The following is a 13,675-nucleotide window of genomic DNA, read 5'->3' on the forward strand; positions in this document are numbered from 1 at the left end:
CACTGTCTGCAATCACGCAAAACCCCTAAAAAATCCAACACGTCTGATGTACCAAAAAACACTGAGGTCTCACGACCTCGCCCCCACTATATCAGCATTCTGGTATAAACTGTCAACAAAGCAAAAGAGACTAATATAACAGGGGACTGAACAAACTGACACAATCTGCAACATATGGAGCGGGGTCCAGCACAGCCCCCAGCAGGGAGCACGCTGAACCCTCAAAGCAAAGCAAAAAAAGGCAAAACCAGATCAGAATCAAAGGATTAGCAAATGAACAACTTAGCTGAAAAATGCAGGAGACCGCAGATCTCTAGTTGCACAGGAAGAACTAATCACCAGCAACAATTGAGGGAAGACTGCTCACTTAACACTAGGACTACTGGACTCGTGACCCCGCCTAGAACTACTGAAAGGAGTCATTTTGACTCCTTGCTTGTTTTCGTTTATTTTTAGAGTTTCATTTGTGGTTATTTATTAATAATTATATTTTTTGTAATGTATTATTATTGTGAGATCCAACAGTAATGCTTTTGATTGTTTTTTTTCTGCTTTTCTTATTTTTCTACAGAAAATAACAATAATTATAATAGACGTTTTTCAAACATTTTTTTTTATTCAAGTGCACACATATAAACAACAACTGAAGAACAAAAAGCAGAGAAAATGTAGGTGGAGGAGCATAAAAATGAAAATATGGCGCAGAATTCACCTTCTAAACATTTGGTGTTTCGCATTTTAGGCATTGCCTTTGATTTATGGCAGTACTGTCACGTCCGCCATGTCTGTTTGTCTCAAGAACTCCTGGAGCGATGTGCATGCGCATGTTTTGTCTGCTGTCCTGCATGTTCGCTAGAGCTGTGTGCAGACTCACCTCATGTCTGAGCTGCAGGATCCCTGCGTTTCTGCTCTGCCTTCTGTGATCTTCTCGTCATGTCTGGAGTCCTTGATCATGTGATGTTTCTTAAGATCCTGCACTGTCTGGTTCTGCAATCATCTCGTCATGTCTAGAATCCCGGATCATGTGTTCTTCCTAGGATCCTGCACTGGTTGGTTCGGTGATCATCTCGTCATGTCTGAAACCCTGATCATGTGACGTTTCCTAAGATCCTGCACTGTCTGGTTCTGCTATCATCTCGTCATGTCTAGAATCCCGGAAGTTCTCCCCTGGTCCTGACCTGGAGGAGGAGGTGCTATGCCCTATATCAGGCCGCCTCTTCCTATGCTCAGGGCCTGATTATTGTGTTGCTTCCCTGCAAGGCTCTGGGTCTGTGGGGTTGCTCCCTCTATTCTGTGCCCTTGCACTTTGCTCTGTAGTGCGTCTCTGCACACGCTCCGTGCTCGTATTCCGCCTCTTGTCTTGTGCCATGTCTTGTGTTGTCTCTCGTGCCATGTTTGTGTTTGCCTTGCTTTGCCTTGTAGTCCTTCTGCTGTTCTTTGTCTTAGTCTGTTTTGCTATGTCTCGCCTTAGCTATGCTTTGACTTGTAGTCTTTCCTTTGTTCTCTGCCTCGCCTGTTTTGCCATGTCTTGCTTTTGCTATGCTTTGACTTGTAGTCCTCCCTGTGTTCTCTGCCTTGCTATTCCTTGCTTTGTGTTCCTCCCTATGGTCTCAGTCTTTGCTTGCTCTGCCTCGCTCTCTCCTATGGTGCTCTGTAGTGCTCCCTGGCACACGCACCATTTCTCCTCTCCTTAGTGCTCGTTTCTTTGTCTAGTCCCAAGGTCTTCCCTTGGCCCGGCTCTGGGCTTCTGCCTACGCTCCGCTGCTAGACTCTGTCCTCGCTCTGACCTGGCTCTGTTTCTGCTTGTTTTCCTTGCCTTGTTCCCTGCCTTGTCCTTGCATTGAACCCCGGCGTGGGTTCCCCTTGGCCGTCTCCTGTGCCATGGTAAGTGCCATGTGTTTGTGTACAGCCGTGTGTACTGGCCAGTGTGGCGTGCCCCCTGCGTGGCTCCTAGCACGCACCCTGCCTTGAACCCTGGCGTGGCTCCTAGCACGCACCCTGCCCTGAACCTGGCGTGGCTCCTAGCACGAAGGTTCCTTTGCCCCCTCCTGTGCCTTAGTCGTGCCTCGTGCTGGCGTTACAGCCGTGTGCATTGGCTAGTGAGGTGTGCGTCCCTGCGTAGCTCCTAGCACGCAGCCCTGCTCTGAACCCTGGCGTGTCTCTACACGCACCCTGTCTTGTGCCTTGGCGTGTCTCTACACGCACTCTGTCTTGTGCCTTGGCGTGTCTCTACACGCACTCTGTCTTGTGCCTTGGCGTGTCTCTACACGCACTCTGTCTTGTGCCTTGGCGTGTCTCTACACGCACTCTGTCTTGTGCCTTGGCGTGTCTCTACACGCACTCTGTCTTGTGCCTTGGCGTGTCTCTACACGCACTCTGTCTTGTACCTTGGCGTGTCTCTACACGCACTCTGTCTTGTACCTTGGCGTGTCTCTACACGCACTCTGTCTTGTACCTTGGCGTGTCTCTACACGCACTCTGTCTTGTACCTTGGCGTGTCTCTACACGCACTCTGTCTTGTACCTTGTGCCTTGGCGTGTCTCTACACGCACTCTGTCTTATTCTATGCTTTGGCGTGGCTACACACGCACCCTGTCTCGTTTGCGAACCTTGGCGTGTCCCCTACACACGCACCTCGCTTTGAACCCTGGCGTGTCCCCTACACACGCACCTTGCCTTGCACCTAGTCTTGAACCCTGGCGTGTCCCCTACACACGCACCTAGCCTTGGACCCTGGCGTGTCCCCTACACACGCACCTAGCCTTGGACCTTGGCGTGTTCCCTAAACACGCACCCTGCTTGGATATCTGTCGTGCCTCCTTGCCTGAACCCTGGTTTGCCTGCCGGATGCCCGGAACCTGCCGACCGTTGCCAGAGGTCCGGAACCAGATGACTACGGCCTGATGTCCGGAGCTGACGTCCGCAGCCTGATCCCTGGACCCTGTCGGTTTGCCAGCAGTCCGGAGTCCGATGCCATCATGCCATTACCTGTGCCTAGGCGTGCCATCTGGCACGTACCATGTTATGGACCTTGGCGTGCCCACGCGCGCACCTTGCACGTTTTGCTTGTTTTCTCTGTATGTGATCTTGTGTTATTCTAATGAAGATACCTTGCACCTACGTCTAGTCTCGTCTTGCTTCCTGCTCGTCCTTGTCGTCAGACACTCGTCTAGTGTCCCCTGAGCCGGCCGTCTGGTCCCAGCAGTCGTGGTGGCTCACCCCCTTGGTCTTGCCCCTGACACTCCCTGTATAGGGGGTGGATTCTCACAAGGTCAGCTCGCCCTCGGTGGGTGGGTGCCACGACCCAGAGGGTCCACTCAAAAAATGGGCTCAGCAGGAGCTGAGTCCGTCACAAGTACATTGCCCACACAAAAACTTACCACAAGTCTTACAATTGCCGACAGATCTATTTTTCTTGCACTTTTCTTTGATCTGGCAAAATTTTGTTTGAACCATCACTTCTGAGCATGTAGAAACTTGGGACGTGGAACCCTTTTCCCTATCTGTGACATAAGGACCACTCAACTCTCTCACAAGCGTTTGCAAAAATGCCTTGCGTGACATTTTTTGGTGGGTAATCTCCTTGAATATTATCCATGCATTTATACCCGCAAAGTCTAAGGCATTTTCAAATGCATGAACAGGCCATCTCCTTGTGCATGTTCGTGTGGTATATTTTCGTGCCATCTGATCCACTACATCTACTCCATATTTTGTTTCATTGTAAAACTTTACCGTTTCTGGAGTTTTTTTAGCGGAATCAGACGCAGCAACAACAACATCTGGATGGACGGAACGCAAAATGACAACATTTTTGTTGGGCTTTCCTTGATATACTGTAAGTGTAAAATTGTCTTCATTTCTAAACACTTTAGTGTTGTACAATTCCTCTTTCATGGATTTTATTTCTTTAGGCACTTCTCGCCTTATCTTGTTCAGTGTTCCCACGATGGTTGTTCCTTTGCTTTTTAGCTGTTTAGCTAATTTTACTGAAGTAAAATAATTATCGGTTGTAACATTGCGACCTTTTTTCAAAAACGGGTCCAATAACTTCATTACCACATGGTCAGCTAAACGGTCCTCAGCATGGCGTGTGTCATCTTTGCCTAGATAAGGGAAGCCATTTGCCAGATATTTGCTCTCCTTATCAACAGCTAGCCAATATTTGTGGCCATATTTATCTGGTTTGGAAGGCATGTACTGCGTGAATGGACACCTAGATTTGTTCCTTCTGAGTCTTCAGATTCACTTGATATGTTCTGAGGAATGAAATCTTCATCACTGTCAGAATCAAATACATGTTCCTGCAATTCGGATTCGGATTCATCCTCCGGTATGGATTGCAAAGTAGCCAGAATATCCTGAGGCTTTATCAAACGTCTTCTCTCCATATTCCTCACAAATTCCATAATTCTATATAGTTCCCTGCTGAAAAATAGAAATGAAATGAAAACTAAAAGAAATAATAACTGTTCTGCCACCTTCAAAAGTAGGTGGGCTGAATCAGTTGACAGACAGCTAAACTATTTCATAACAATTCATACCTGTATGAGTCTTCAGAGCTCCTATGTCTGCGTCTGTTCTCTTTGTCTCTTCAGCTGAACTGAAAGTAAAGTTACTATCCAGAATACTGTCTCCTGCTAGGACCTTAGAAAAACACCACCCTTCATTAGCATAAGATAAGAGCCTAGAGTAAACAAGCTATTTTGTTCAGTATTACACAGTAATACAAGCAGGTAAAACACAAGGAAAATGTGAAAAGTTGACATGTAAATTGAACTACATCTATATGAACATCAGGGTAAATAAGACAGAGTGAAAAAATTATGCACAAAACTTTATAGCAACATTTAGTGACAAAAGGACCTCAAAATATAGTAGGGAGTCAAAATGACTCCCTTCAGTAGTTCTTGGTAAATTTTGAAAAAAACGCGCACATTTTTCACCAAAATTATTTATTCTCACAAAATCTTTTTTCACATCATATTTGAGGAAAAGTCACCGAGTTTCAAGCCGGAATTCTGAAAAATGTAGTCACAGAAGAGAAATAAAAAATGAAAGGAGTCAAAATGACTCCATCAGTAGTTCTAGTACTCCCAATCAGTAACCCCAGATCTCCAATCATCATCATCAGGTGACAGACCTCTGTCAATCCGGCCAGCTCCACTACTCACAGTAACCACCAGAGGGAGCCGCGACTCAGAAGTTAGAGAATTCACAACAGTAGCCCCCCTTGAGGAGGGATCACCGAACCCTCATCCATGCCACCAGGCCGATCAGGATGGGCCCGGTGAAAAGCACGAATCAATCTCTCGGCATGAATGTCAGAAGCAAAGACCCAAGAATTATCCTCCTGGCCATAACCTTTCCACTTGACCAAGCACTGGAGTCTCCGTCTAGCCAGACGAGAATCCAATATCTTCTCTACCTCATACTCCAAATTACCCTTAACCAATACAGGGTCTGGGGGTGCCACCATGGGAACTACTGGCTCCACAAACCTTTTCAACAAAGATTTATGAAAAACGTTATGGATCTTAAATGTAACTGGAAGAGACAAATGGAAAAAAACGTGGTTAAGGATTTCCAAAATCTTATAAGGTCCAATGAACCTTGGCTTGAATTTTGGAGACGCAACCTTCATAGGAATATTTTTTGAAGACAACCAAACCATATCACCCACTTTAAACCGGGGACCAATGGTCTTTTGCCGGTTGGAAAACCGTTGGGCCTTTTCCTGAGAGTGGGACAACTTATCCACTACTTGGTCCCAAATCTGCTGCATTCTCTCTACCACAGAATCCACACTTGGGCAGGCCGAAGCTTCCACCTGCCCCCCCAAAAAAAAAATCGAGGATGAAACCCAAAGTTACAGAAAAAAGGAGACATCAAAGTGGCAGAACTAGCCCTATTGTTTAGCGCGAATTCGGCCAAGGGCAAAAATGAGACCCAGTCATCTTGATCAGCAGATATGAAACATCTCAAATAGGATTACAAAGTCTGGTTTGTTCTCTCAGTCTGCCCATTGGTCTGAGGATGAAATGCAGAGGAGAAAGATAACTGAATTCCCAGTTTGGAGCGAAAAGCTCTCCAAAATCTGGAAACAAACTGGACTTCTCTGTCAGACACAATGTTCTCAGGAATCCCATGCAAACGAACCACTTGTTGTAAAAACAAGGGCACCACCTCAAAAGAAGATGGCAACTTTGGGAGTGGTACAAGATGGACCATCTTAGAAAATCTATCACAGATCACCCAGATAACAGTCATTCTCTGAGAAACAGGGAGATCAGAAATAAAATCCATTGAGATATGGGTCCATGGCCTCCTGGGCACCGGCAGGGGCATCAACAAACCACTAGAACGAGAACAGGGCTTGGACCGAGAACAAGTCCCACAGGACTGCACAAAATTCCTGACATCACGAGATAAGGCAGGCCACCAAAAAGACCGACTCACCAAATCTCTGGTACCAAAAATACCTGGATGACCACCTAACGCGGCGCAATGAATTTCAGACATTACTCTTCTCCTCCACTGGTCAGGGACATACAGTTTTCCCATAGGGCATCGTTCAGGTTTGTCCTCCTGAATTTCCTCCAGGGCATGTCTCAAATCAGATGAGATGGCGGAAAGAACTACACCCTCATTTAGAATGGTCGTAGGCTCGGTCACATCAAAAGAATTTGCAAAGAAACTCCTAGAAAGGGCGTTGGCCTTAACATTTTTAGTGCCCAGAAGAAAGGAGACCACAAAATTAAAATGTGTGAAAAACAAGGCCCACCTAGCCTGTCTAGGATTCAAGCGCTTGGCTGATTCAAGATAAATCAAATTCTTGCGGTCGGTGAGGACCACAACTTGATGTCTAGCTCCCTCCAACCAATGTCTCCTCTCTTCCAATTCCCACTTCATGGCCAACAATTCCCGATTCCCCATGTCATAGTTACATTCAGATGGGGAAAATTTTCGCGAAAAGAAGGCACAGGGATTCATCTTAGAGGTTACCGGATCTCTTTGGGGCAAAACGCCTCCTGCACCAGAAGCATCTATCTCCACCTGAAATGGGAGTGAAACATCAGGTTGCCGTAGAACCGGAGCAGAAGTGAATCTCCGCTTAAACTCCTGAAATGCCGAAACTGCCTCTGGAGACCAATTCACCACATCAGCGCCCTTTTTGGTCAAATCCGTCAGTGGTTTAACAATACCAGAAAAATTACTTATAAATTTACGGTAGAAATTAGCAAAACCCAAAAACTTCTGGAGAGCTTTCAGAGAAGTGGGCTGAACCCAATTATAAATGGCCTGTACCTTCGCCGGGTCCATTTCAATAGCAGAAGGGGACAAAATGAATCCCAAAAACGAAATCCTCTGTACACCAAAGAGACATGTCGATCCCTTAACATACAGAGTATTTTCCCTCAAAATCCAGAACACAATCCAGACATGTTCCACATGAGAATCCTAATCACCGGAAAAGATCAAAATATCATCCAGATAAATTATCAAAAACTTATCCACAAAGTCCCGGAAAATATCGTTCATAAAAGATTGGAAGACAGAAGGGGCATTAGTGAGCCCAAAAGGCATCACCAGGTACTCAAAATGTCCCTCCGGGGTATTAAAGGCCGTCTTCCATTCATCCCCATGCTTGATGCGAATAAGATTATACGCCCCCTGAGGTCAAGTTTGGTAAACCAACAAGCACTTTTAACTCTGGAAAATAAATCAGAAATCAGGGGTAACGGGTACTGATATTTAACAGTGATATTGTTAAGGGAACGATAGCCAATACATGGCCTTAATGAGCCATCTTTCTTGGCCACAAAAAAAACAGCACCTAAAGGTGAAGAGGATGGTCTGATGACTCCTTGATATAAGATCGCATAGCATCATATTCAGGTACCGATAAGTTGAAATGCCGACCCTTGGGAAATTTACAACCGGGCATTAACTCAATTGCACAGTCATAGCTCCTATGAGGAGGCAAAGACGCGTACTTACTCTCACTAAATACATCATAAAAATCAGCCAAATAGTCAGGAATTTCATGAGACTGGGGAGAGGTGGAGAAAACAAGAGTGTCACTAAGAACACATTGACAACCCCAACTCACCACAGACACAGAATTCCAATCCAAAACAGGATTATGGGTCTGCAACCAAGGAAAACCCAGCACAACAATATCATGCAAATTGTGCAACACCAAAAATTTACAATTCTCTTGGTGGTCCGGGGCAACCCGCATTATCACCTGGGTCCAAAACTGGGGTTTATTCTCCGCCAAAGGAGTAGCATCAATACCCCTCAAAGGGATAGGAGTCTGCTGGGGTACCATGGGAAAACCACAACGTTTGGCAAAGTCAAAATCCATCAGATTCAAAGCTGCTCCTGAATCCACAAAAGCCTTAGCGGAAAATGTAGACAAGGAGCAGATCAAGGTAACCGCCAAAAGGAACTTAGGCTGTACACTGCCCACCGCAAATGCCTGAGCAAAATGCTTTTCTCGTTTAGGGCAGACAGAAATAGTATGAGAGGCGTCCCCACAAAAAAAAAACACAACTTATTACTAGAGTTGAGCGACTTTTGGTTTTTTAGGGTCGCGTTTCGTTTCGTGAAACCCGACTTTTCCAAAAGTCGGGTCGAGCAAGATCGTCCGATTATAGGGAAAAGTCGGGGTCGTCCCGAAACACGAAACCCAATGTAAGTCAATGGGGAATAAAAGTCGGCAGTGAGAGGAGGACAGGAAACACACCTACAGTGCCCATTTGAATGCCAAAAGCATCAATTCTTCTTACTTAAGCTTGTCAACCTTAATTAACTTCATAATACAAGTTACGCACTGAAAAATGGGGGTTATTTGGCTAAATTTGTGGGGGGGAGGGCTGGCTGCAGGTTTTCATGTGCCCTGGGCGAAAGAGCGCCCCTTTAACACATACCACAACTCATCATGCTCCGATACGGCAGAGAAATAGCGATATAGTACAATGAAAAATACCTCACTTTTTACATCTCATGACGAGGCCCATCTATTTCTCCATACAAAATCATTGGTCCCATATAATGTTTGAAACAGTATATGATGAGCTCCACATAATGCTACAGTATATGTTGGTCCCCATGGATGAAGCTCCACTGTCTTATGGGCCCAAATAATGCTCCAAACATAATGGGCCCCATTTCTAATGCTCTAGTGTATAATGGGCCCTGTAAATGCTGCTCCAGTGTCTGATGTCCACCTTTGGAATGTTCCAGTGTATGGTGGGCCCCATCTATCATTCTCCAGAGTATAGTGCTCCCCAAAAATTGCTGTCCCAACATTGAAAACAATCAAATAAGTCTCCTCGCTAGGGAATCCCTGTACTTGTCTGGACAGGTGCTGTAGCTTGCTTAACAGCTCGCCAGCCGTTCTCACGCCCAGTATGGATTGCACGTGATTGCACAAAGGTTAGAAAGGGTACCGTATCCCCGGATAACATGTATGGATAGCGTACACATTCAAAATATATGTCTCAGGAGGCAGGCTCAGACGGTGTTAGGCCCAGTATGGATTGCACGTGATTGCACAAAGGTTAGAAAGGGTACCGTATCCCCGGATAACATGTATGGATAGCGTACACATTCAAAATATATGCCTCAGGAGGCAGGCTCAGACGGTGTTAGGCCCAGTATGGATTGCACGTGATTGCACAAAGGTTAGAAAGGGTACCGTATCCCCGGATAACATGTATGGATAGCGTACACATTCAAAATATATGTCTCAGGAGGCAGGCTCAGACGGTGTTAGGCCCAGTATGGATTGCACGTGATTGCACAAAGGTTAGAAAGGGTACCGTATCCCCGGATAACATGTATGGATAGCATACACATTCAAAATATATGTCTCAGGAGGCAGGCTCAGACGGTGTTAGGCCCAGTATGGATTGCACGTGATTGCACAAAGGTTAGAAATGGTACCGTATCCCCGGATAACATGTATGGATAGCGTACACATTCAAAATATATGTCTCAGGAGGCAGGCTCAGACGGTGTTAGGCCCAGTATGGATTGCACGTGATTGCACAAAGGTTAGAAAGGGTACCGTATCCCCGGATAACATGTATGGATAGCGTACACATTCAAAATATATGTCTCAGGAGGCAGGCTCAGACGGTGTTAGGCCCAGTATGGATTGCACGTGATTGCACAAAGGTTAGAAAGGGTACCGTATCCCCGGATAACATGTATGGATAGCGTACACATTCAAAATATATGTCTCAGGAGGCAGGCTCAGACGGTGTTAGGCCCAGTATGGATTGCACGTGATTGCACAAAGGTTAGAAAGGGTACCGTATCCCCGGATAACATGTATGGATAGCGTACACATTCAAAATATATGTCTCAGGAGGCAGGCTCAGACGGTGTTAGGCCCAGTATGGATTGCACGTGATTGCACAAAGGTTAGAAAGGGTACCGTATCCCCGGATAACATGTATGGATAGCGTACACATTCAAAATATATGTCTCAGGAGGCAGGCTCAGACGGTGTTAGGCCCAGTATGGATTGCACGTGATTGCACAAAGGTTAGAAAGGGTACCGTATCCCCGGATAACATGTATGGATAGCGTACACATTCAAAATATATGTCTCAGGAGGCAGGCTCAGACGGTGTTAGGCCCAGTATGGGTTGCACGTGATTGCACAAAGGTTAGAAAGGGTACCGTATCCCCGGATAACATGTATGGATAGCGTACACATTCAAAATATATGTCTCAGGAGGCAGGCTCAGACGGTGTTAGGCCCAGTATGGATTGCACGTGATTGCACAAAGGTTAGAAAGGGTACCGTATCCCCGGATAACATGTATGGATAGCGTAAACATTCAAAATATATGTCTCAGGAGGCAGGCTCAGACGGTGTTAGGCCCAGTATGGATTGCACGTGATTGCACAAAGGTTAGAAAGGGTACCGTATCCCCGGATAACATGTATGGATAGCGTACACATTCAAAATATATGTCTCAGGAGGCAGGCTCAGACGGTGTTAGGCCCAGTATGGATTGCACGTGATTGCACAAAGGTTAGAAAGGGTACCGTAACCCCCGATAACATGTATGGATAGCGTACACATTCAAAATATATGTCTATACATCAGGAGGCAGGCTCAGACGGTGTCAGGCACAGTATGAATTTGACGGCCCAGACTACACAGCGGAGGAGCAGGGAGAGGTAAAGATTGCAAATGCTGGGGCCCTGCCCAAGCAAGGGGGGCCCACTCGTGGGCGTCGGTACTGGCACTGGGCCCCTCATAGTACGGCGGTGTGTCTGACGGCGGGTGTGCACCACCACCGTCAGAGACACTTGATTGCACTATGAAGGACCCTGTACCAGTGCCCGCGCCCAAGAGTCGGCCTACCCACCTGTCCAGGGCAACGGCACTCGCACGGTGTCGTGCGCTAGGTGGTGACCCCGGCCATAGGGGGGGGAGGCAGCACAGTTAGGGAGTTTTAGAAAGTGGCATATGTTGATGTTGGACATTCAGCTGATGCAAAAGGTGAAATAGGTCAAGTCCCAGGAAGAGGAGGACCAAAGCAAGCCATTTTTCTGTCACCCTATGTGTCATCAGAGGAAGGTGGGACAAAATCCTTGGAAACCCATGCGTGGGTTCATTTTAATGAAGGTTAGATCATCCACATTTTGGGTTGACAGACGGGTCCTTTTTTCTGTCAGGATTGATCCAGCTGCACTGAAGACTCTTTCCGATAGCACACTTGCAGCTGGGCAAGCGAGCTCCTGTAAGGCATATTGTGCGAATTCAGGCCAGGTGTCCAGTTTAGCGGCCCAATAGTCAAAGGGGAATGACCTGTGTGGGAGAACATCGATATGGGAGGAAAAGTAGTTTGTAACCATAGTTGACAACTGCTCTCTCCTGTCACTTTCCATCGATGCAGTATTACCAGTTGTGTGAGCGGTACTTGAAAAATCAGTCCACAACATTGTCATGAAACCCCTGTCTCCAACGCCACTTCTGCTGTGTGCACCACGAACACCTCTGCCAAGCTGCCCCCGGCCCGTACGGCTCGTGTGACAACCATCACCGCTGCTGTGTGCTGGGAATGCCTCAAGCAACCGATTTACCAGAGTTGCTTGTTTATTAGCCAATATTAGGTCAAGGTTCTCCTGTGGCATGATGTTTTGTAATTTGCCTTTATAGCGTGGATCCAGGATGCTGGCTAACCAGTAGTCGTCATCGCTCATCATTTTGGCAATGCGTGGGTCCCTTTTTAGGATCTGCAAGGCATAATCTGACATGTGGGCCAATGTTCCCGGTGTCAATGATGCACTGCGAGTGCTGGTTGGAGGAGCACTTTCTGGCAAATCCACATCCCTCCAGTCACGCACAAACCCTGTACCAGACCTTGCCACGCCAACATTTTCACTTGCCCCACGAGATGCATCCTCCTCCCCTAAGTAATCATCCCCATCATCCTCCTCCTCCTCCTCTTCTTCCTCCACCTCGTCCAGGAGAGGTCCCTGAGCAGACAATGGCTGAATGTCATCAAGGATTCCCTCCTCCTCTTCCTCCTCATCAACATTGGCTGCAGAAGCCTGCTCCTTAAGGTGCGTCAAAGTTTGCATGAGCAGACGCATAAGTGGGATGCTCATGCTTAGGATGGCGTCGTCTGCGCTTACCAGCCGTGTGCATTCCTCAAAACACTGAAGGACTTTACAGAGGTCTTTCAGCTTCGACCACTGCACACCTGTCAACTCCATGTCTGCTCTCAAAGTGCCTGGCCGTGTATCCTCCCACAAATGCATTATGGCCTGCCTCTGCTCGCACAGCCGCTCCACCATGTGCAGGGTGGAGTTCCACCTTGTTGCAATGTCGATAATGAGGCGGTGGTTGGGAAGGTGGAGCAATCGCTGCAGCTTCTGCATACGAACGGAGTGTACAGGCGACCGGCGGATGTGCGCGCACAGTCTTCGCACCTTCTGGAGCAGGGCTGTTAACTCCGGATAATTTTTGAGGAAGCACTGCACCACCAGGTTCAAGGTGTGAGCCAAGCAAGGTATATGGCTGAGTTTTGAAAGGGCTATGGCTGCCACAAAATTACGGCCATTATCACTAACTACCTTGCCTGCCTCAAGATGTACACTGCCCAGCCATGACTCAGTTTGTCGCTTCAAGTACTCGTCCAGCACCTCGGCGGTGTGTCTGTTGCCCAAACACATCATCTGCAACACAGCCTGCTGACGCTTTCCACTAGCTGCTCGATAGGGGGACACATCGTGTGCAACAGTGGCAGCTGCAGATGGAGTGCTCGTACGACTGCGCTCTGTGGACGAGCTTTCGCTTCTGGAGGAGGAGGGTCGAACGCCTACAGCCAACTGTTTCCTATACCGTGGGCTAGGCAGCACTGTCCCACCACCGCTGTCCCCTGTGGACCCTGTATCCACCACATTAACCCAGTGCGCAGTGATGGACACGTAACGGCCCTGGCCATGCCGACTGGACCATGCATCAGTTGTGAGGTGCACCTTTCCGCTCGCTGACTGCTTGAGTGCATGGACAATGCGGTCTTTCACATGATGGTGGAGGGCTGGGATGGCTTTGCGAGAGAAGAAGTGGCGACTGGGTAGGTCATAGCGTGGTACTGCATAGGCCATGAGTTCGCGGAAAGCTGTGCTTTCCACCAAC

Source organism: Dendrobates tinctorius, unplaced genomic scaffold (assembly GCF_039654945.1).
Source record: "Dendrobates tinctorius isolate UK_male_01 unplaced genomic scaffold, ASM3965494v1 ptg000010l, whole genome shotgun sequence".
In the NCBI taxonomy this organism is placed as follows: Eukaryota; Metazoa; Chordata; class Amphibia; order Anura; family Dendrobatidae; genus Dendrobates; species Dendrobates tinctorius.